At 38.8% G+C, this 20,439-nt stretch overlaps 25 non-coding genes and 18 pseudogenes across 25 annotated transcripts; all 43 read left to right on the forward strand.

Moving 5' to 3' along the window:
• The first annotated feature begins 106 nt into the window (after positions 1-106).
• On the forward strand, positions 107-225 carry LOC122337941 (annotated as a pseudogene).
• Positions 226-498: 273 nt separating this feature from the next.
• Positions 499-617, forward strand: LOC122337930. Its single transcript, XR_006249659.1, has one exon. It is a non-coding gene; the product is annotated as a 5S ribosomal RNA (ribosomal RNA).
• Positions 618-892: 275 nt separating this feature from the next.
• On the forward strand, positions 893-1,011 carry LOC122337932 (annotated as a pseudogene).
• Positions 1,012-1,286: 275 nt separating this feature from the next.
• On the forward strand, positions 1,287-1,405 carry LOC122337894 (annotated as a pseudogene).
• Positions 1,406-1,676: 271 nt separating this feature from the next.
• On the forward strand, positions 1,677-1,797 carry LOC122337891 (annotated as a pseudogene).
• A 277-nt stretch (positions 1,798-2,074) lies between these two features.
• LOC122337882 lies at positions 2,075-2,193 on the forward strand. The gene has a single exon (XR_006249629.1). It is a non-coding gene; the product is annotated as a 5S ribosomal RNA (ribosomal RNA).
• Positions 2,194-2,468: 275 nt separating this feature from the next.
• On the forward strand, positions 2,469-2,586 carry LOC122337883 (annotated as a pseudogene).
• A 273-nt stretch (positions 2,587-2,859) lies between these two features.
• On the forward strand, positions 2,860-2,977 carry LOC122337898 (annotated as a pseudogene).
• Positions 2,978-3,248: 271 nt separating this feature from the next.
• Positions 3,249-3,367, forward strand: LOC122337914. The gene has a single exon (XR_006249643.1). It is a non-coding gene; the product is annotated as a 5S ribosomal RNA (ribosomal RNA).
• Positions 3,368-3,642: 275 nt separating this feature from the next.
• LOC122337933 lies at positions 3,643-3,761 on the forward strand (annotated as a pseudogene).
• Positions 3,762-4,040: 279 nt separating this feature from the next.
• LOC122337939 lies at positions 4,041-4,158 on the forward strand (annotated as a pseudogene).
• A 273-nt stretch (positions 4,159-4,431) lies between these two features.
• Positions 4,432-4,550, forward strand: LOC122337926. The gene has a single exon (XR_006249655.1). It is a non-coding gene; the product is annotated as a 5S ribosomal RNA (ribosomal RNA).
• A 275-nt stretch (positions 4,551-4,825) lies between these two features.
• Positions 4,826-4,944, forward strand: LOC122337937. Its single transcript, XR_006249660.1, has one exon. It is a non-coding gene; the product is annotated as a 5S ribosomal RNA (ribosomal RNA).
• A 275-nt stretch (positions 4,945-5,219) lies between these two features.
• LOC122337948 lies at positions 5,220-5,338 on the forward strand. The gene has a single exon (XR_006249661.1). It is a non-coding gene; the product is annotated as a 5S ribosomal RNA (ribosomal RNA).
• A 273-nt stretch (positions 5,339-5,611) lies between these two features.
• Positions 5,612-5,730, forward strand: LOC122337888. The gene has a single exon (XR_006249631.1). It is a non-coding gene; the product is annotated as a 5S ribosomal RNA (ribosomal RNA).
• Positions 5,731-6,005: 275 nt separating this feature from the next.
• Positions 6,006-6,124, forward strand: LOC122337943 (annotated as a pseudogene).
• A 273-nt stretch (positions 6,125-6,397) lies between these two features.
• Positions 6,398-6,516, forward strand: LOC122337900. Its single transcript, XR_006249633.1, has one exon. It is a non-coding gene; the product is annotated as a 5S ribosomal RNA (ribosomal RNA).
• Positions 6,517-6,789: 273 nt separating this feature from the next.
• LOC122337905 lies at positions 6,790-6,908 on the forward strand. Its single transcript, XR_006249634.1, has one exon. It is a non-coding gene; the product is annotated as a 5S ribosomal RNA (ribosomal RNA).
• A 276-nt stretch (positions 6,909-7,184) lies between these two features.
• On the forward strand, positions 7,185-7,303 carry LOC122337906. The gene has a single exon (XR_006249636.1). It is a non-coding gene; the product is annotated as a 5S ribosomal RNA (ribosomal RNA).
• Positions 7,304-7,575: 272 nt separating this feature from the next.
• Positions 7,576-7,694, forward strand: LOC122337907. The gene has a single exon (XR_006249637.1). It is a non-coding gene; the product is annotated as a 5S ribosomal RNA (ribosomal RNA).
• Positions 7,695-7,968: 274 nt separating this feature from the next.
• Positions 7,969-8,085, forward strand: LOC122337884 (annotated as a pseudogene).
• A 275-nt stretch (positions 8,086-8,360) lies between these two features.
• LOC122337934 lies at positions 8,361-8,479 on the forward strand (annotated as a pseudogene).
• Positions 8,480-8,753: 274 nt separating this feature from the next.
• Positions 8,754-8,871, forward strand: LOC122337896 (annotated as a pseudogene).
• A 272-nt stretch (positions 8,872-9,143) lies between these two features.
• LOC122337893 lies at positions 9,144-9,262 on the forward strand (annotated as a pseudogene).
• Positions 9,263-9,536: 274 nt separating this feature from the next.
• Positions 9,537-9,658, forward strand: LOC122337938 (annotated as a pseudogene).
• Positions 9,659-9,929: 271 nt separating this feature from the next.
• On the forward strand, positions 9,930-10,048 carry LOC122337908. The gene has a single exon (XR_006249638.1). It is a non-coding gene; the product is annotated as a 5S ribosomal RNA (ribosomal RNA).
• Positions 10,049-10,318: 270 nt separating this feature from the next.
• Positions 10,319-10,437, forward strand: LOC122337909. The gene has a single exon (XR_006249639.1). It is a non-coding gene; the product is annotated as a 5S ribosomal RNA (ribosomal RNA).
• Positions 10,438-10,711: 274 nt separating this feature from the next.
• LOC122337910 lies at positions 10,712-10,830 on the forward strand. The gene has a single exon (XR_006249640.1). It is a non-coding gene; the product is annotated as a 5S ribosomal RNA (ribosomal RNA).
• A 274-nt stretch (positions 10,831-11,104) lies between these two features.
• Positions 11,105-11,223, forward strand: LOC122337911. The gene has a single exon (XR_006249641.1). It is a non-coding gene; the product is annotated as a 5S ribosomal RNA (ribosomal RNA).
• Positions 11,224-11,496: 273 nt separating this feature from the next.
• LOC122337913 lies at positions 11,497-11,615 on the forward strand. Its single transcript, XR_006249642.1, has one exon. It is a non-coding gene; the product is annotated as a 5S ribosomal RNA (ribosomal RNA).
• Positions 11,616-11,890: 275 nt separating this feature from the next.
• On the forward strand, positions 11,891-12,008 carry LOC122337947 (annotated as a pseudogene).
• A 274-nt stretch (positions 12,009-12,282) lies between these two features.
• Positions 12,283-12,401, forward strand: LOC122337915. The gene has a single exon (XR_006249644.1). It is a non-coding gene; the product is annotated as a 5S ribosomal RNA (ribosomal RNA).
• Positions 12,402-12,676: 275 nt separating this feature from the next.
• LOC122337916 lies at positions 12,677-12,795 on the forward strand. The gene has a single exon (XR_006249645.1). It is a non-coding gene; the product is annotated as a 5S ribosomal RNA (ribosomal RNA).
• Positions 12,796-13,072: 277 nt separating this feature from the next.
• Positions 13,073-13,191, forward strand: LOC122337917. The gene has a single exon (XR_006249647.1). It is a non-coding gene; the product is annotated as a 5S ribosomal RNA (ribosomal RNA).
• A 273-nt stretch (positions 13,192-13,464) lies between these two features.
• Positions 13,465-13,583, forward strand: LOC122337918. Its single transcript, XR_006249648.1, has one exon. It is a non-coding gene; the product is annotated as a 5S ribosomal RNA (ribosomal RNA).
• Positions 13,584-13,857: 274 nt separating this feature from the next.
• Positions 13,858-13,976, forward strand: LOC122337919. Its single transcript, XR_006249649.1, has one exon. It is a non-coding gene; the product is annotated as a 5S ribosomal RNA (ribosomal RNA).
• Positions 13,977-14,250: 274 nt separating this feature from the next.
• LOC122337920 lies at positions 14,251-14,369 on the forward strand. Its single transcript, XR_006249650.1, has one exon. It is a non-coding gene; the product is annotated as a 5S ribosomal RNA (ribosomal RNA).
• A 281-nt stretch (positions 14,370-14,650) lies between these two features.
• On the forward strand, positions 14,651-14,769 carry LOC122337931 (annotated as a pseudogene).
• Positions 14,770-15,048: 279 nt separating this feature from the next.
• LOC122337887 lies at positions 15,049-15,166 on the forward strand (annotated as a pseudogene).
• Positions 15,167-15,440: 274 nt separating this feature from the next.
• LOC122337921 lies at positions 15,441-15,559 on the forward strand. The gene has a single exon (XR_006249651.1). It is a non-coding gene; the product is annotated as a 5S ribosomal RNA (ribosomal RNA).
• A 272-nt stretch (positions 15,560-15,831) lies between these two features.
• LOC122337922 lies at positions 15,832-15,950 on the forward strand. Its single transcript, XR_006249652.1, has one exon. It is a non-coding gene; the product is annotated as a 5S ribosomal RNA (ribosomal RNA).
• Positions 15,951-16,227: 277 nt separating this feature from the next.
• On the forward strand, positions 16,228-16,346 carry LOC122337924. The gene has a single exon (XR_006249653.1). It is a non-coding gene; the product is annotated as a 5S ribosomal RNA (ribosomal RNA).
• Positions 16,347-18,661: 2,315 nt separating this feature from the next.
• On the forward strand, positions 18,662-18,781 carry LOC122337946 (annotated as a pseudogene).
• The last annotated feature ends 1,658 nt before the right edge of the window (positions 18,782-20,439 follow it).

A 20,439-nucleotide genomic window follows, 5' to 3' on the forward strand; every position in this document is an offset into this window, starting at 1 on the left:
TATAGCTCATTTTGAAGTATTTTTTTGTATTTTTCATTACTTATTTAGTATAATGGCACTTACTGTGCCTCACCTTAAAATAGGGGGCTTTTGCAGCAGCTTTACAGCTTATGGACATACCACCCTGTTCACGCCTGATCTCGTCTGATCTCAGAAGCTAAGCAGAGTTGGGCCTAGTTAGTACTTGGATGGGAGACTGCCTAGGAATACCAGGTGCTGTAAGTTTTGAGTTTTTCACTACTTATCTAATACACTGTGCCCCTTAGTGTGGCCAAAGTTTGACCAGCTCTTTGCTTTCCCTTACTGCTATTTAATTCAATTGCCTTTAAAGTAGCTGTTCTTTAAACAGTTTGACTGGTTTTAACTACTTAACTAATGCTCTTATCTTTAATGTAGCTCATTTTGAAGTATATTTTTTTGTATTTCATTCATTACTTATCTAGTATAATGGCACTTAGTGTGCCTCACCTTAAAATAGGGGGCTTTTTGCAGTTTTTAGCTTACAGCCATACCACCCTGTTCACGCCTGATCTCGTCTGATCTCAGAAGCTAAGCAGAGTTGGGCCTAGTTAGTACTTGGATGGGAGACTGCCTAGGAATACCAGGTGCTGTAAGTTTTTGAGTTTTTCACTACTTATCTAATACACTGGCCCTTAGTGTGGCCAAAGTTTGACCAGCTCTTTGCTTTCCCTTACTGCTTATTTAATTCAATTGCCTTTAAAGTAGCTGTTCTTTAAACAGAGTTTGACTGTTTTTAACTACTTAACTAATGCTCTTATCTTTAATGTAGCTCATTTTGAAGTATTTTTTTGTATTTCATTCATTACTTATCTAGTATAATGGCACTTAGTGTGCCTCACCTTAAAATAAGGGGCTTTTTGCAGCAGCTTAAGCTTACGGCCATCCCACCCTGTTCACGCCTGATCTCGTCTGATCTCAGAAGCTAAGCAGAGTTGGGCCTAGTTAGTACTTGGATGGGAGACTGCCTAGGAATACCAGGTGCTGTAAGTTTTGAGTTTTTCACTGCTTATCTAATACACTGGCCCTTAGTGTGGCCAAAGTTTGACCAGCTCTTTGCTTTCCCTTACTGCTTATTTAATTCAATTGCCTTTAAAGTAGCTGTTCTTTAAACATAGTTTGACTGTTTTTAACTACTTAACTAATGCTCTTATCTTTAATGTAGCTCATTTTGAAGTATTTTTTTGTATTTCATTCATTACTTATCTAGTATAATGGCACTTAGTGTGCCTCACCTTAAAATAGGGGGCTTTTTGCAGCAGCTTTAAGCTTACGGCCATACCACCCTGTTCACGCCTGATCTCGTCTGATCTCAGAAGCTAAGCAGAGTTTGGGCCTAGTTAGTACTTGGATGGAGACTGCCTAGGAATACCAGGTGCTGTAAGTTTTTGAGTTTTTCACTACTTATCTAATACACTGGCCCTTAGTGTGGCCAAAGTTTGACCAGCTCTTTGCTTTCCCTTACTGCTTATTTAATTCAATTGCCTTTAAAGTAGCTGTTCTTTAAACAGAGTTTTGACTGTTTTTAACTACTTAACTAATGCTCTTATCTTTAATGTAGCTCATTTTGAAGTATTTTTGTATTTCATTCATTACTTATCTAGTATATGGGCTTAGTGTGCCTCACCTTAAAATAGGGGCTTTTTGCAGCAGCTTTCGCTTACGGCCATACCCACCCTGTTCACGCCTGATCTTCGTCTGATCTCAGAAGCTAAGCAGAGTTGGGCCTAGTTAGTACTTGGATGGGAGACTGCCTAGGAATACCAGGTGCTGTAAGTTTTGAGTTTTTCACTACTTATCTAATACACTGGCCCTTAGTGTGGCCAAAAGTTTGACCAGCTCTTTGCTTTCCCTTACTGCTTATTTAATTCAATTGCCTTTAAAGTAGCTGTTCTTTAAACAGAGTTTGACTGTTTTTAACTACTTAACTAATGCTCTTATCTTTAATGTAGCTCATTTTGAAGTATTTTTTTTTGTATTTCATTCATTACTTATCTAGTATAATGGCACTTAGTGTGCCTCACCTTAAAATAGGGGCTTTTTGCAGCAGCTTTAAGCTTACGGCCATACCACCCTGTTCACGCCTGATCTCGTCTGATCTCAGAAGCTAAGCAGAGTTGGGCCTAGTTAGTACTTGGATGGGAGACTGCCTAGGAATACCAGGTGCTGTAAGTTTTTGAGTTTTTCACTACTTATCTAATACACTGGCCCTTAGTGTGGCCAAAGTTTGACCAGCTCTTTGCTTTCCCTTACTGCTTATTTAAATTCAATTGCCTTTAAAGTAGCTGTTCTTTAAACAGAGTTTGACTGTTTTTAACTACTTAACTAATGCTCTTATCTTTAATGTAGCTCATTTTGAAGTATTTTTTTGTATTTCATTCATTACTTATCTAGTATAATGGCACTTAGTGTACCTCACCTTAAAATAGGGGCTTTTGCAGCAGCTTTAAGCTTACGGCCATCCCACCCTGTTCACGCCTGATCTCGTCTGATCTCAGAAGCTAAGCAGAGTTGGGCCTAGTTAGTACTTGGATGGAGACTGCCTAGGAATACCAGGTGCTGTAAGTTTTTGAGTTTTTCACTACTTATCTAATACACTGGCCCTTAGTGTGGCCAAAGTTTGACCAGCTCTTTGCTTTCCCTTACTGCTTATTTAATTCAATTGCCTTTAAAGTAGCTGTTCTTTAAACAGAGTTTGACTGTTTTTAACTACTTAACTAATGCTCTTATCTTTAATGTAGCTCATTTTGAAGTATTTTTGTATTTCATTCATTACTTATCTAGTATAATGGCACTTAGTGTGCCTCACCTTAAAATAGGGGCTTTTTGCAGCAGCTTTAGCTTCACGGCCATCCACCCTGTTCACGCCTGATCTCGTCTGATCTCAGAAGCTAAGCAGAGTTGGGCCTAGTTAGTACTTGGATGGGAGACTGCCTAGGAATACCAGGTGCTGTAAGTTTTTGAGTTTTTCACTACTTATCTAATACACTGGCCCTTAGTGTGGCCAAAGTTTGACCAGCTCTTTGCTTTCCCTTACTGCTTATTTAATTCAATTGCCTTTAAAGTAGCTGTTCTTTAAACAGAGTTTGACTGTTTTTAACTACTTAACTAATGCTCTTATCTTTAATGTAGCTCATTTTGAAGTATTTTTTTGTATTTCATTCATTACTTATCTAGTATAATGGCTTAGTGTGCCTCACCTTAAAATAGGGGCTTTTGCAGCAGCTTTCGCTTACGGCCATACCACCCTGTTCACGCCTGATCTCGTCTGATCTCAGAAGCTAAGCAGAGTTGGGCCTAGTTAGTACTTGGATGGGAGACTGCCTAGGAATACCAGGTGCTGTAAGTTTTTGAGTTTTTCACTACTTATCTAATACACTGGCCCTTAGTGTGGCCAAAGTTTGACCAGCTCTTTGCTTTCCCTTACTGCTTATTTAATTCAATTGCCTTTAAAGTAGCTGTTCTTTAAACAGAGTTTGACTGTTTTTAACTACTTAACTAATGCTCTTATCTTTAATGTAGCTCATTTTGAAGTATTTTTTGTATTTCATTCATTACTTATCTAGTATAATGGCACTTAGTGTGCCTCACCTTAAAATAGGGGCTTTTTGCAGCAGCTTTTAAGCTTACGGCCATCCCACCCTGTTCACGCCTGATCTCGTCTGATCTCAGAAGCTAAGCAGAGTTGGGCCTAGTTAGTACTTGGATGGGAGACTGCCTAGGAATACCAGGTGCTGTAAGTTTTTGAGTTTTTCACTACTTATCTAATACACTGGCCCTTAGTGTGGCCCAAAGTTTGACCAGCTCTTTGCTTTCCCTTACTGCTTATTTAATTCAATTGCCTTTAAAGTAGCTGTTCTTTAAACAGAGTTTGACTGTTTTTAACTACTTAACTAATGCTCTTATCTTTTTAATGTGTAGCTCATTTTGAAGTATTTTTTTGTATTTCATTCATTACTTATCTAGTATAATGGCACTTAGTGTGCCTCACCTTAAAATAGGGGCTTTTTGCAGCAGCTTTCGCTTACGGCCATACCACCCTGTTCACGCCTGATCTCGTCTGATCTCAGAAGCTAAGCAGAGTTGGGCCTAGTTAGTACTTGGATGGAGACTGCCTAGGAATACCAGGTGCTGTAAGTTTTGAGTTTTTCACTACTTATCTAATACACTGGCCCTTAGTGTGGCCAAAGTTTGACCAGCTCTTTGCTTTCCCTTACTGCTTATTTAATTCAATTGCCTTTAAAGTAGCTGTTCTTTAAACAGAGTTTGACTGTTTTTAACTACTTAACTAATGCTCTTATCTTTAATGTAGCTCATTTTGAAGTATTTTTTTGTATTTCATTCATTACTTATCTAGTATAATGGCACTTAGTGTGCCTCACCTTAAAATAGGGGCTTTTTGCAGCAGCTTTAGCTTACGGCCATACCACCCTGTTCACGCCTGATCTCGTCTGATCTCAGAAGCTAAGCAGAGTTGGGCCTAGTTAGTACTTGGATGGGAGACTGCCTAGGAATACCAGGTGCTGTAAGTTTTTGAGTTTTTCACTACTTATCTAATACACTGGCCCTTAGTGTGGCCAAAGTTTGACCAGCTCTTTGCTTTCCCTTACTGCTTATTTAATTCAATTGCCTTTAAAGTAGCTGTTCTTTAAACAGAGTTTGACTGTTTTTAACTACTTAACTAATGCTCTTATCTTTAATGTAGCTCATTTTGAAGTATTTTTTTGTATTTCATTCATTACTTATCTAGTATAATGGCACTTAGTGTGCCTCACCTTAAAATAGGGGGCTTTTTGCAGCAGCTTTCGCTTACGGCCATACCACCCTGTTCACGCCTGATCTCGTCTGATCTCAGAAGCTAAGCAGAGTTGGGCCTAGTTAGTACTTGGATGGGAGACTGCCTAGGAATACCAGGTGCTGTAAGTTTTTGAGTTTTTTCACTACTTATCTAATACACTGGCCCTTAGTGTGGCCAAAGTTTGACCAGCTCTTTGCTTTCCCTTACTGCTTATTTAATTCAATTGCCTTTAAAGTAGCTGTTCTTTAAACAGAGTTTGACTGTTTTTAACTACTTAACTAATGCTCTTATCTTTAATGTAGCTCATTTTGAAGTATTTTTTTGTATTTCATTCATTACTTATCTAGTATAATGGCACTTAGTGTGCCTCACCTTAAAATAGGGGCTTTTTGCAGCAGCTTTCGCTTACGGCCATACCACCCTGTTCACGCCTGATCTCGTCTGATCTCAGAAGCTAAGCAGAGTTGGGCCTAGTTAGTACTTGGATGGGAGACTGCCTAGGAATACCAGGTGCTGTAAGTTTTTGAGTTTTTCACTACTTATCTAATACACTGGCCCTTAGTGTGGCCAAAGTTTGACCAGCTCTTTGCTTTCCCTTACTGCTTATTTAATTCAATTGCCTTTAAAGTAGCTGTTCTTTAAACAGAGTTTGACTGTTTTTAACTACTTAACTAATGCTCTTATCTTTAATGTAGCTCATTTTGAAGTATTTTTTTGTATTTCATTCATTACTTATCTAGTATAATGGCACTTAGTGTGCCTCACCTTAAAATAGGGGCTTTTGCAGCAGCTTTCGCTTACGGCCATACCACCCTGTTCACGCCTGATCTCGTCTGATCTCAGAAGCTAAGCAGAGTTGGGCCTAGTTAGTACTTGGATGGGAGACTGCCTAGGAATACCAGGTGCTGTAAGTTTTTGAGTTTTTCACTACTTATCTAATACACTGGCCCTTAGTGTGGCCAAAGTTTGACCAGCTCTTTGCTTTCCCTTACTGCTTATTTAATTCAATTGCCTTTAAAGTAGCTGTTCTTTAAACAGAGTTTGACTGTTTTTAACTACTTAACTAATGCTCTTATCTTTAATGTAGCTCATTTTGAAGTATTTTTTTGTATTTCATTCATTACTTATCTAGTATAATGGCACTTAGTGTGCCTCACCTTAAAAATAGGGGCTTTTTGCAGCAGCTTTGCTTCACGGCCATACCACCCTGTTCACGCCTGATCTCGTCTGATCTCAGAAGCTAAGCAGAGTTGGGCCTAGTTAGTACTTGGATGGGAGACTGCCTAGGAATACCAGGTGCTGTAAGTTTTTGAGTTTTTCACTACTTATCTAATACACTGGCCCTTAGTGTGGCCAAAGTTTGACCAGCTCTTTGCTTTCCCTTACTGCTTATTTAATTCAATTGCCTTTAAAGTAGCTGTTCTTTAAACAGAGTTTGACTGTTTTTAACTACTTAACTAATGCTCTTATCTTTAATGTAGCTCATTTTGAAGTATTTTTTTGTATTTCATTCATTACTTATCTAGTATAATGGCATTAGTGTGCCTCACCTTAAAATAGGGGCTTTTTGCAGCAGCTTTAGCTTACGGCCATACCACCCTGTTCACGCCTGATCTCGTCTGATCTCAGAAGCTAAGCAGAGTTGGGCCTAGTTAGTACTTGGATGGGAGACTGCCTAGGAATACCAGGTGCTGTAAGTTTTTGAGTTTTTCACTACTTATCTAATACACTGGCCCTTAGTGTGGCCAAAGTTTGACCAGCTCTTTGCTTTCCCTTACTGCTTATTTAATTCAATTGCCTTTAAAGTAGCTGTTCTTTAAACAGAGTTTGACTGTTTTTAACTACTTAACTAATGCTCTTATCTTTAATGTAGCTCATTTTGAAGTATTTTTTGTATTTCATTCATTACTTATCTAGTATAATGGCACTTAGTGTGCCTCACCTTAAAATAGGGGCTTTTTGCAGCAGCTTTAGCTTACGGCCATACCACCCTGTTCACGCCTGATCTCGTCTGATCTCAGAAGCTAAGCAGAGTTGGGCCTAGTTAGTACTTGGATGGGAGACTGCCTAGGAATACCAGGTGCTGTAAGTTTTTGAGTTTTTTCACTACTTATCTAATACACTGGCCCTTAGTGTGGCCAAAGTTTGACCAGCTCTTTGCTTTCCCTTACTGCTTATTTAATTCAATTGCCTTTAAAGTAGCTGTTCTTTAAACAGAGTTTGACTGTTTTTAACTACTTAACTAATGCTCTTATCTTTAATGTAGCTCATTTTGAAGTATTTTTTTGTATTTCATTCATTACTTATCTAGTATAATGGCACTTAGTGTGCCTCACCTTAAAATAGGGGGCTTTTTGCAGCAGCTTTAGCTTACGGCCATACCACCCTGTTCACGCCTGATCTCGTCTGATCTCAGAAGCTAAGCAGAGTTGGGCCTAGTTAGTACTTGGATGGGAGACTGCCTAGGAATACCAGGTGCTGTAAGTTTTTGAGTTTTTCACTACTTATCTAATACACTGGCCCTTAGTGTGGCCAAAGTTTGACCAGCTCTTTGCTTTCCCTTACTGCTTATTTAATTCAATTGCCTTTAAAGTAGCTGTTCTTTAAACAGAGTTTGACTGTTTTTAACTACTTAACTAATGCTCTTATCTTTAATGTAGCTCATTTTGAAGTATTTTTGTATTTCATTCATTACTTATCTAGTATAATGGCACTTAGTGTGCCTCACCTTAAAATAGGGGCTTTTTGCAGCAGCTTTCGCTTACGGCCATACCACCCTGTTCACGCCTGATCTCGTCTGATCTCAGAAGCTAAGCAGAGTTGGGCCTAGTTAGTACTTGGATGGGAGACTGCCTAGGAATACCAGGTGCTGTAAGTTTTTGAGTTTTTCACTACTTATCTAATACACTGGCCCTTAGTGTGGCCAAAGTTTGACCAGCTCTTTGCTTTCCCTTACTGCTTATTTAATTCAAATTGCCTTTAAAGTAGCTGTTCTTTAAACAGAGTTTGACTGTTTTTAACTACTTAACTAATGCTCTTATCTTTAATGTAGCTCATTTTGAAGTATTTTTTGTATTTCATTCATTACTTATCTAGTATAATGGCACTTAGTGTGCCTCACCTTAAAATAGGGGCTTTTTGCAGCAGCTTTAGCTTACGGCCATACCACCCTGTTCACGCCTGATCGTCTGATCTCAGAAGCTAAGCAGAGTTGGGCCTAGTTAGTACTTGGATGGGAGACTGCCTAGGAATACCAGGTGCTGTAAGTTTTTGAGTTTTTTCACTACTTATCTAATACACTGGCCCTTAGTGTGGCCAAAGTTTGACCAGCTCTTTGCTTTCCCTTACTGCTTATTTAATTCAATTGCCTTTAAAGTAGCTGTTCTTTAAACAGAGTTTGACTGTTTTTAACTACTTAACTAATGCTCTTATCTTTAATGTAGCTCATTTTGAAGTATTTTTTGTATTTCATTCATTACTTATCTAGTATAATGGCACTTAGTGTGCCTCACCTTAAAATAGGGGGCTTTTTGCAGCAGCTTTAGCTTACGGCCATCCCACCCTGTTCACGCCTGATCTCGTCTGATCTCAGAAGCTAAGCAGAGTTGGGCCTAGTTAGTACTTGGATGGGAGACTGCCTAGGAATACCAGGTGCTGTAAGTTTTTGAGTTTTTTCACTACTTATCTAATACACTGGCCCTTAGTGTGGCCAAAGTTTGACCAGCTCTTTGCTTTCCCTTACTGCTTATTTAATTCAATTGCCTTTAAAGTAGCTGTTCTTTAAACAGAGTTTGACTGTTTTTAACTACTTAACTAATGCTCTTATCTTTAATGTAGCTCATTTTGAAGTATTTTTTGTATTTCATTCATTACTTATCTAGTATAATGGCACTTAGTGTGCCTCACCTTAAAATAGGGGCTTTTGCAGCAGCTTTCGCTTCACGGCCATACCACCTGTTCACGCCTGATCTCGTCTGATCTCAGAAGCTAAGCAGAGTTGGGCCTAGTTAGTACTTGGATGGGAGACTGCCTAGGAATACCAGGTGCTGTAAGTTTTTGAGTTTTTTCACTACTTATCTAATACACTGGCCCTTAGTGTGGCCAAAGTTTGACCAGCTCTTTGCTTTCCCTTACTGCTTATTTAATTCAATTGCCTTTAAAGTAGCTGTTCTTTAAACAGAGTTTGACTGTTTTTAACTACTTAACTAATGCTCTTATCTTTAATGTAGCTCATTTTGAAGTATTTTTTGTATTTCATTCATTACTTATCTAGTATAATGGCACTTAGTGTGCCTCACCTTAAAATAGGGGCTTTTTGCAGCAGCTTTAGCACGGCCATACCACCCTGTTCACGCCTGATCTCGTCTGATCTCAGAAGCTAAGCAGAGTTGGGCCTAGTTAGTACTTGGATGGGAGACTGCCTAGGAATACCAGGTGCTGTAAGTTTTGAGTTTTTCACTACTTATCTAATACACTGGCCCTTAGTGTGGCCAAAGTTTGACCAGCTCTTTGCTTTCCCTTACTGCTTATTTAATTCAATTGCCTTTAAAGTAGCTGTTCTTTAAACAGAGTTTGACTGTTTTTAACTACTTAACTAATGCTCTTATCTTTAATGTAGCTCATTTTGAAGTATTTTTTTGTATTTCATTCATTACTTATCTAGTATAATGGCACTTAGTGTGCCTCACCTTAAAATAGGGGCTTTTTGCAGCAGCTTTTAGCTTACGGCCATACCACCCTGTTCACGCCTGATCTCGTCGTCTGATCTCAGAAGCTAAGCAGAGTTGGGCCTAGTTAGTACTTGGATGGGAGACTGCCTAGGAATACCAGGTGCTGTAAGTTTTGAGTTTTTCACTACTTATCTAATACACTGGCCCTTAGTGTGGCCAAAGTTTGACCAGCTCTTTGCTTTCCCTTACTGCTTATTTAATTCAATTGCCTTTAAAGTAGCTGTTCTTTAAACAGAGTTTGACTGTTTTTAACTACTTAACTAATGCTCTTATCTTTAATGTAGCTCATTTTGAAGTATTTTTGTATTTCATTCATTACTTATCTAGTATAATGGCACTTAGTGTGCCTCACCTTAAAATAGGGGCTTTTTGCAGCAGCTTTAGCTTACGGCCATACCACCCTGTTCACGCCTGATCTCGTCTGATCTCAGAAGCTAAGCAGAGTTGGGCCTAGTTAGTACTTGGATGGGAGACTGCCTAGGAATACCAGGTGCTGTAAGTTTTTGAGTTTTCACTACTTATCTAATACACTGGCCCTTAGTGTGGCCAAAGTTTGACCAGCTCTTTGCTTTCCCTTACTGCTTATTTAATTCAATTGCCTTTAAAGTAGCTGTTCTTTAAACAGAGTTTGACTGTTTTTAACTACTTAACTAATGCTCTTATCTTTAATGTAGCTCATTTTGAAGTATTTTTTTATTTCATTCATTACTTATCTAGTATAATGGCACTTAGTGCCTCACCTTAAAATAGGGGCTTTTTGCAGCAGCTTTAAGCTTACGGCCATACCACCCTGTTCACGCCTGATCTCGTCTGATCTCAGAAGCTAAGCAGAGTTGGGCCTAGTTAGTACTTGGATGGGAGACTGCCTAGGAATACCAGGTGCTGTAAGTTTTGAGTTTTTCACTACTTATCTAATACACTGGCCCTTAGTGTGGCCAAAGTTTGACCAGCTCTTTGCTTTCCCTTACTGCTTATTTAATTCAATTGCCTTTAAAGTAGCTGTTCTTTAAACAGAGTTTGACTGTTTTTAACTACTTAACTAATGCTCTTATCTTTAATGTAGCTCATTTTGAAGTAGTTTTTTTGTATTTCATTCATTACTTATCTAGTATAATGGCACTTAGTGTGCCTCACCTTAAAATAGGGCTTTTTGCAGCAGCTTTTAGCTTACGGCCATACCACCCTGTTCACGCCTGATCTCGTCTGATCTCAGAAGCTAAGCAGAGTTGGGCCTAGTTAGTACTTGGATGGGAGACTGCCTAGGAATACCAGGTGCTGTAAGTTTTTGAGTTTTTCACTACTTATCTAATACACTGGCCCTTAGTGTGGCCAAAGTTTGACCAGCTCTTTGCTTTCCCTTACTGCTTATTTAATTCAATTGCCTTTAAAGTAGCTGTTCTTTAAACAGAGTTTGACTGTTTTTAACTACTTAACTAATGCTCTTATCTTTAATGTAGCTCATTTTGAAGTATTTTTTTGTATTTCATTCATTACTTATCTAGTATAATGGCACTTAGTGTGCCTCACCTTAAAATAGGGGCTTTTTGCAGCAGCTTTAGCTTACGGCCATACCACCCTGTTCACGCCTGATCTCGTCTGATCTCAGAAGCTAAGCAGAGTTGGGCCTAGTTAGTACTTGGATGGGAGACTGCCTAGGAATACCAGGTGCTGTAAGTTTTTGAGTTTTTCACTACTTATCTAATACACTGGCCCTTAGTGTGGCCAAAGTTTGACCAGCTCTTTGCTTTCCCTTACTGCTTATTTAATTCAATTGCCTTTAAAGTAGCTGTTCTTTAAACAGAGTTTGACTGTTTTTAACTACTTAACTAATGCTCTTATCTTTAATGTAGCTCATTTTGAAGTATTTTTTTGTATTTCATTCATTACTTATCTAGTATAATGGCACTTAGTGTGCCTCACCTTAAAATAGGGGCTTTTGCAGCAGCTTTAGCTTACGGCCATACCACCCTGTTCACGCCTGATCTCGTCTGATCTCAGAAGCTAAGCAGAGTTGGGCCTAGTTAGTACTTGGATGGGAGACTGCCTAGGAATACCAGGTGCTGTAAGTTTTGAGTTTTTCACTACTTATCTAATACACTGGCCCTTAGTGTGGCCAAAGTTTGACCAGCTCTTTGCTTTCCCTTACTGCTTATTTAATTCAATTGCCTTTAAAGTAGCTGTTCTTTAAACAGAGTTTGACTGTTTTTAACTACTTAACTAATGCTCTTATCTTTAATGTAGCTCATTTTGAAGTATTTTTTTGTATTTCATTCATTACTTATCTCTAGTATAATGGCACTTAGTGTGCCTCACCTTAAAATAGGGGGCTTTTGCAGCAGCTTTAGCTTACGGCCATACCACCTGTTCACGCCTGATCTCGTCTGATCTCAGAAGCTAAGCAGAGTTGGGCCTAGTTAGTACTTGGATGGGAGACTGCCTAGGAATACCAGGTGCTGTAAGTTTTGAGTTTTTCACTACTTATCTAATACACTGGCCCTTAGTGTGGCCAAAGTTTGACCAGCTCTTTGCTTTCCTTACTGCTTATTTAATTCAATTGCCTTTAAAGTAGCTGTTCTTTAAACAGAGTTTGACTGTTTTTAACTACTTAACTAATGCTCTTATCTTTAATGTAGCTCATTTTTGAAGTATTTTTGTATTTCATTCATTACTTATCTAGTATAATGGCACTTAGTGTGCCTCTCACCTTAAAATAGAGGGCTTTTTGCAGCAGCTTTAGCTTACGGCCATACCACCCTGTTCACGCCTGATCTCGTCTGATCTCAGAAGCTAAGCAGAGTTGGGCCTAGTTAGTACTTGGATGGGAGACTGCCTAGGAATACCAGGTGCTGTAAGTTTTTGAGTTTTTCACTACTTATCTAATACACTGGCCCTTAGTGTGGCCAAAGTTTGACCAGCTCTTTGCTTTCCCTTACTGCTTATTTAATTCAATTGCCTTTAAAGTAGCTGTTCTTTAAACAGAGTTTTTGACTTTTTAACTACTTAACTAATGCTCTTATCTTTAATGTAGCTCATTTTGAAGTATTTTTTTGTATTTCATTCATTACTTATCTAGTATAATGGCACTTAGTGTGCCTCACCTTAAAATAGGGGGCTTTTGCAGCAGCTTTAAGCTTACGGCCATACCACCCTGTTCACGCCTGATCTCGTCTGATCTCAGAAGCTAAGCAGAGTTGGGCCTAGTTAGTACTTGGATGGGAGACTGCCTAGGAATACCAGGTGCTGTAAGTTTTTGAGTTTTTTCACTACTTATCTAATACACTGGCCCTTAGTGTGGCCAAAGTTTGACCAGCTCTTTGCTTTCCCTTACTGCTTATTTAATTCAATTGCCTTTAAAGTAGCTGTTCTTTAAACAGAGTTTGACTGTTTTTAACTACTTAACTAATGCTCTTATCTTTATGTGTAGCTCATTTTGAAGTATTTTTTTGTATTTCATTCATTACTTATCTAGTATAATGGCACTTAGTGTGCCTCACCTTAAAAAAGGGGGCTTTTTGCAGCAGCTTTCGCTTACGGCCATACCACCCTGTTCACGCCTGATCTCGTCTGATCTCAGAAGCTAAGCAGAGTTGGGCCTAGTTAGTACTTGGATGGGAGACTGCCTAGGAATACCAGGTGCTGTAAGTTTTGAGTTTTTCACTACTTATCTAATACACTGGCCCTTAGTGTGGCCAAAGTTTGACCAGCTCTTTGCTTTCCCTTACTGCTTATTTAATTCAATTGCCTTTAAAGTAGCTGTTCTTTAAACAGAGTTTGACTGTTTTTAACTACTTAACTAATGCTCTTATCTTTAATGTAGCTCATTTTGAAGTATTTTTTTGTATTTCATTCATTACTTATCTAGTATAATGGCACTTAGTGTGCCTCACCTTAAAATAGGGGGCTTTTGCAGCAGCTTTAGCTTACGGCCATACCACCCTGTTCACGCCTGATCTCGTCTGATCTCAGAAGCTAAGCAGAGTTGGGCCTAGTTAGTACTTGGATGGGAGACTGCCTAGGAATACCAGGTGCTGTAAGTTTTTGAGTTTTTCACTACTTATCTAATACACTGGCCCTTAGTGTGGCCAAAGTTTGACCAGCTCTTTGCTTTCCCTTACTGCTTATTTAATTCAATTGCCTTTAAAGTAGCTGTTCTTTAAACAGAGTTTGACTGTTTTTAACTACTTAACTAATGCTCTTATCTTTAATGTAGCTCATTTTGAAGTATTTTTTTGTATTTCATTCATTACTTATCTAGTATAATGGCACTTAGTGTGCCTCACCTTAAAATAGGGGCTTTTTGCAGCAGCTTTAGCTTACGGCCATACCACCCTGTTCACGCCTGATCTCGTCTGATCTCAGAAGCTAAGCAGAGTTGGGCCTAGTTAGTACTTGGATGGGAGACTGCCTAGGAATACCAGGTGCTGTAAGTTTTTGAGTTTTTCACTACTTATCTAATACACTGGCCCTTAGTGTGGCCAAAAGTTGACCAGCTCTTTGCTTTTCCCTTACTGCTTATTTAATTCAATTGCCTTTAAAGTAGCTGTTCTTTAAACAGAGTTTGACTGTTTTTAACTACTTAACTAATGCTCTTATCTTTAATGTAGCTCATTTTGAAGTTTTTTTGTATTTCATTCATTACTTATCTAGTATAATGGCACTTAGTGTGCCTCACCTTAAAATAGGGGCTTTTTGCAGCAGCTTTAAGCTTACGGCCATACCACCCTGTTCACGCCTGATCTCGTCTGATCTCAGAAGCTAAGCAGAGTTGGGCCTAGTTAGTACTTGGATGGGAGACTGCCTAGGAATACCAGGTGCTGTAAGTTTTTGAGTTTTTTCACTACTTATCTAATACACTGGCCCTTAGTGTGGCCAAAGTTTGACCAGCTCTTTGCTTTCCCTTACTGCTTATTTAATTCAATTGCCTTTAAAGTAGCTGTTCTTTAAAACAGAGTTTGACTGTTTTTAACTACTTAACTAATGCTCTTATCTTTAATGTAGCTCATTTTGAAGTTTTTTTTTTTTGTATTTCATTCATTACTTATCTAGTATAATGGCACTTAGTGTGCCTCACCTTAAAATAGGGGGCTTTTTGCAGCAGCTTTAGCTTTACGGCCATACCACCCTGTTCACGCCTGATCTCGTCTGATCTCAGAAGCTAAGCAGAGTTGGGCCTAGTTAGTACTTGGATGGGAGACTGCCTAGGAATACCAGGTGCTGTAAGTTTTTGAGTTTTTCACTACTTATCTAATACACTGGCCCTTAGTGTGGCCAAAGTTTGACCAGCTCTTTGCTTTCCCTTACTGCTTATTTAATTCAATTGCCTTTAAAGTAGTAGCTGTTCTTTAAACAGAGTTTGACTGTTTTTAACTACTTAACTAATGCTCTTATCTTTAATGTAGCTCATTTTGAAGTATTTTTTTGTATTTCATTCATTACTTATCTAGTATAATGGCACTTAGTGTGCCTCACCTTAAAATAGGGGGCTTTTTGCAGCAGCTTTTAGCTTACGCCATACCACCCTGTTCACGCCTGATCTCGTCTGATCTCAGAAGCTAAGCAGAGTTGGGCCTAGTTAGTACTTGGATGGGAGACTGCCTAGGAATACCAGGTGCTGTAAGTTTTTGAGTTTTTCACTACTTATCTAATACACTGGCCCTTAGTGTGGCCAAAGTTTGACCAGCTCTTTGCTTTCCCTTACTGCTTATTTAATTCAATTGCCTTTAAAGTAGCTGTTCTTTAAACAGAGTTTGACTGTTTTTAACTACTTAACTAATGCTCTTATCTTTAATGTAGCTCATTTTGAAGTATTTTTTTGTATTTCATTCATTACTTATCTAGTATAATGGCACTTAGTGTGCCTCACCTTAAAATAGGGGCTTTTTGCAGCAGCTTTAGCTTACGGCCATACCACCCTGTTCACGCCTGATCTCGTCTGATCTCAGAAGCTAAGCAGAGTTGGGCCTAGTTAGTACTTGGATGGGAGACTGCCTAGGAATACCAGGTGCTGTAAGTTTTGAGTTTTTCACTACTTATCTAATACACTGGCCCTTAGTGTGGCCAAAGTTTGACCAGCTCTTTGCTTTCCCTTACTGCTTATTTAATTCAATTGCCTTTAAAGTAGCTGTTCTTTAAACAGAGTTTGACTGTTTTTAACTACTTAACTAATGCTCTTATCTTTAATGTAGCTCATTTTGAAGTATTTTTTGTATTTCATTCATTACTTATCTAGTATAATGGCACTTAGTGTGCCTCACCTTAAAATAGGGGCTTTTTGCAGCAGCTTTAGCTTACGGCCATACCACCCTGTTCACGCCTGATCTCGTCTGATCTCAGAAGCTAAGCAGAGTTGGGCCTAGTTAGTACTTGGATGGGAGACTGCCTAGGAATACCAGGTGCTGTAAGTTTTTGAGTTTTTCACTACTTATCTAATACACTGGCCCTTAGTGTGGCCAAAGTTTGACCAGCTCTTTGCTTTCCCTTACTGCTTATTTAATTCAATTGCCTTTAAAGTAGCTGTTCTTTAAACAGAGTTTGACTGTTTTTAACTACTTAACTAATGCTCTTATCTTTAATGTAGCTCATTTTGAAGTATTTTTTGTATTTCATTCATTACTTATCTAGTATAATGGCACTTAGTGTGCCTCCTCACCTTAAAATAGGGGGCTTTTTGCAGCAGCTTTAGCTTACGGCCATACCACCCTGTTCACGCCTGATCTCGTCTGATCTCAGAAGCTAAGCAGAGTTGGGCCTAGTTAGTACTTGGATGGGAGACTGCCTAGGAATACCAGGTGCTGTAAGTTTTTGAGTTTTTCACTACTTATCTAATACACTGGCCCTTAGTGTGGCCAAAGTTTGACCAGCTCTTTGCTTTCCCTTACTGCTTATTTAATTCAATTGCCTTTAAAGTAGCTGTTCTTTAAACAGAGTTTGACTGTTTTTAACTACTTAACTAATGCTCTTATCTTTAATGTAGCTCATTTTGATATTTTTGTATTTCATTCATTACTTATCTAGTATAATGGCATAGTGTTACCTCAGCAAAAATGAGGGCTTTTTGCAGCTTTCCTTAAGGCCATACCACCCTGTATTTCACACGCCTGATCTTCGTCTGATCTCTCAGAAGCTAAGCAGAAGCTGGGCCTAGATTAGTACTTGGATGAGAGGCTGCCCTAGAATACTATCAGGTGCTGTAAGTTTTTGAGTTTTTCACTGCTTATCTAATACACTGGCCCTTAGTGTAGTCAAAGTTTGACCAGCTCTTTGCTTTCCCTTACTGCTTATTTGAATTCCAATTTGCCTTCAAAGTAGCTGTTCTTTAAACGGGGATTTGACTGTTTTTAACTACTTAACTAATGCTCTTATCTTTAAATGTGGCTCATTTTTGAAGTATTTTTTTTTTTGTATTTCATTCATTACTTATCTAGTATAGTAGCATAGTGTGCCTCACCTTAAAATAAGGCTTTTTGCAGCAGCTTTGGCGCTACTGACCATACCACCCCTGTTCTCGCCTGATCTGCGTCAGATCTCAGATGCTAAACGGAGAGTTGAGCCTAGTTAGTACTTGGATGAGGAGGCTGCCACAGAGACCTACCAGGTGCTGTAAGTTTTTGGGGTTTTCACACACTTATATAATACACTGGCCTTAGTGTGGTCAGGATTTGACCAGCTCTTTGCTTTCCCATACAACATATTAAATTCAATTGCCTTTAAAGTAGTACATTCTTTAAACAGGGGGATTTGACTGTTTTTAACTGCTTAACTAATGCTCTCTTATCTTTAATGTAGCTCATATTGGAAGTATTTTTTTGTATTTCATTCATTACTTATCTAGTATAATGGCGCCCAGTGTACCTCACCTTGTAAAATAAGGGAGCTTTTTGCCTTGGCTTTAGCTTCACGACCATACCACACCCTGTTCACTACTGAGTCGTCTGATCTCAGAAGCTGACATAGAGTTGGGCCTGGATTAGTACTTGGATGGGGGGCTTTGCCTAGGAATACCAGGTGCTGTAGGTTTTTGAGTTTTTCACTGCTTATCTAATACACTGGCCCATGAGTGTGCCCAAGGTTGACCAGCTCTTTGCTTTCCCTTACTGCTTATTGAATTCAATTTGCCTTTAGAGTAGCTGTTCTTTCAAGCAGAGTTTGACTGTTTTTAACTACTTAACTAATGCTCTTATATCTTTAATGTAGCTCATTTTGGAAGTATTTTTTTTTTTGTATTTCATTCATTGCTTATCTAGTATAAACTGGCACTTGAGTGTATGCCTCACCTTAAAATAGGGGGGCTTTGCAGCGGCTTTTGATTCACAGCCACCACCACCCTGTTGTACCACAGATCATAAATCTGATCTCAGAAGCTACGTAGAAGTTGAGCCCCTAAGATTAGTACTTGGATGGGGAGACTGCCTAGGAATGCCAGGTGCTGTAAGTTTTTGAGTTTTTCACTACTTATCTAATACACTGGCCCTTAGTGTGGCCAAAGTTTGACCAGCTCTTTTTGCTTTCCCTTACTGCTTATTTAATTCTAATTTGCCTTTAAAGTAGCTGTTCTTTAAACAGAGTTTGACTGTTTTTAACTACTTAACTAATGCTCTTATCTTTAATGTAGCTCATTTTGAAGTATTTTTTTGTATTTCATTCATTTGCTTATCCTGAGTATAATGGCATGGTGTGCCTCACCTTAAAATAAGGGGGCTTTTTGCAGCAGTTTTAGAAACTGCCCGGCCATCCCACCTGTTCACATACAGTCTAGGTCTGATCTCAGAAGCTAAAGCAGAGTTGGGCCTAGTTAGTACTTGGATGGGAGACTGCCTAGGAATACCAGGTGCTGTAAGTTTTGAGATTTTCACTACTTATCTAATACACTGGCCCATTAGTGTGGCCAAAGTTTGACCAGCTCTTTGCTTTCCCTTACTGTATTGAATTCAATTGCCTTTAAAGTAGCTGTTCTTTAAACAGAGTTTGACTGTTTTTAACTACTTAACTAATGCTCTTATCTTTAATGTAGCTCATTTTTGTAGTATTTTTGTGTATTTCATTCATTACTTATCTAGTATAATGGCACTTAGTGTACCTCACCTTAAAATAGGGGGCTTTTTGCAGCAGCTTTAAAGCTTACGGCCATACCACCCTGTTCCATGCCTGATCTCGTCTGATCTCAGAAGCTAAGCAGAGTTGGGCCTAGTTAGTACTTGGATGGGAGACTGCCTAGGAATACCAGGTGCTGTAAGTTTTTGAGTTTTCACTACTTATCTAATACACTGCAGCCCTTAGTGTGGCCAAAGTTTGACCAACTCTTTGCTTTCCCTTACTGTATTTAATTCAATTTGCCTTTAAAGTAGCTGTTCTTTAAACAGAGTTTGACTGTTTTTAACTACTTAACTAATGCTCTTATCTTTAATGTAGCTCATTTTGAAGTATTTTTTTTTTTTTGTATTTCATTCATTACTTATCTGAGTATAATGGCACTTAGTGTGCCTCACCTTAAAATAGGGGGCTTTTTTGCAGCAGCTTTAGCTACTGGCCATACCATCCCTGTTCCGCCTGATCTCGTCTGATCTCAGAAGCTTCAGAGTTGGGCCCCTAGTTAGATACTTGGATGGGGAGACTGCCTGGAATGCCAGGTGCTGTAAGTTTTGAGTTTTTCACACTGCACTTATCTAATACACTGGCCCTTAGTGTTGTCAAAGTTTGACCAGCTCTTTGCTTTCCCTTACTGCTTATTTAATTCAATTGCCTTTAAAAGTAGCTGTTCTTTAAACAGAGTTTGACTGTTTTAACTACTTAACTAATGCTCTTATCTTTATGTGAAAGCTCATTTTGAAGTATTTTTTTTTTTGTATTTCATTCATTACTTATCTGAAGTATAATGGCACTTAGTGTGCCTCACCAGCAACCAAATAGAGGGCTTTTGCAGCAACTTTAGAAGCTACTGGCCATACCACCCTGTTCATACGATCTCGTCTGATCTCAGAAGCTAAGCAGAGTTGGGCCTAGTTAGTACTTGGATGAGGAGACTGCCTAGGAATACCAGGTGCTGTAAGTTTTTGAGTTTTCACTACTTATCTAATACACTGGCCCTTGAGTGTGGTCAAAGATTTGAAAAGCTCTTTGCTTTCCGCATACTGCTTATTTAATTCAATTGCCTTTAAAGTAGCTGTTCTTTAAACAGAGAGTTTGACTGTTTTTAATTACTTAACTAAAATGCTCATATCTTTAATGTAGCTCATTTTTGAGTATTTTTTTGTATTTCATTCATTACTTATCTGAGTATAATGGCACTTAGTGTGCCTCACCTTAAAATAGGGGCTTTTGCAGCAAGCTTTAGCTTACAGCCATACCACCCTGTTCACGCCTGAGTCTTCATCTGATCTCTAGAGAAGCTAAGCAGAGTTGGGCCTAGTTAGTACTTGGATAGGAGACTGCTAGGAATACCCAGGTGCTGTAAAGTTTTGAGTTTTTCACTACTTATCTAATACACTGTGGCCTGAGTGTGGCCCAAAGTTTGACCAGCTCTTTGCTTTACCACTACTGTAGCTAATTCAATTGCCTTTAAAGTAGCTGTACTTTAAACAGAGTTTGACTGTTTTTAACTACTTAACTAGTGCTCTTATCTTTAATGTAGCTCATTTTGAAGTATTTTTTTTTTGTATTTCATTCATTACTTATCTAGTATAATGGCACTTAGTGTGCCTCACCTTAAAATAGGGGGCTTTTTGCAGCAGCTTTAGCTTACAGCCATACCACCCTGTTCACCTGATCTCGTCTGATCTCAGAAGCTAAGCAGAGTTAAGGCCTAGTTAGTACTTGGATGAGAGACTGCCTAGGAATACCAGGTGCTGTAAAGTTTTTGAGTTTTCACTACTTATCTAATACACTGGCCCTTAGTGT

This window comes from Puntigrus tetrazona, unplaced genomic scaffold (assembly GCF_018831695.1).
Source record: "Puntigrus tetrazona isolate hp1 unplaced genomic scaffold, ASM1883169v1 S000000977, whole genome shotgun sequence".
NCBI classification, from domain to species: Eukaryota; Metazoa; Chordata; class Actinopteri; order Cypriniformes; family Cyprinidae; genus Puntigrus; species Puntigrus tetrazona.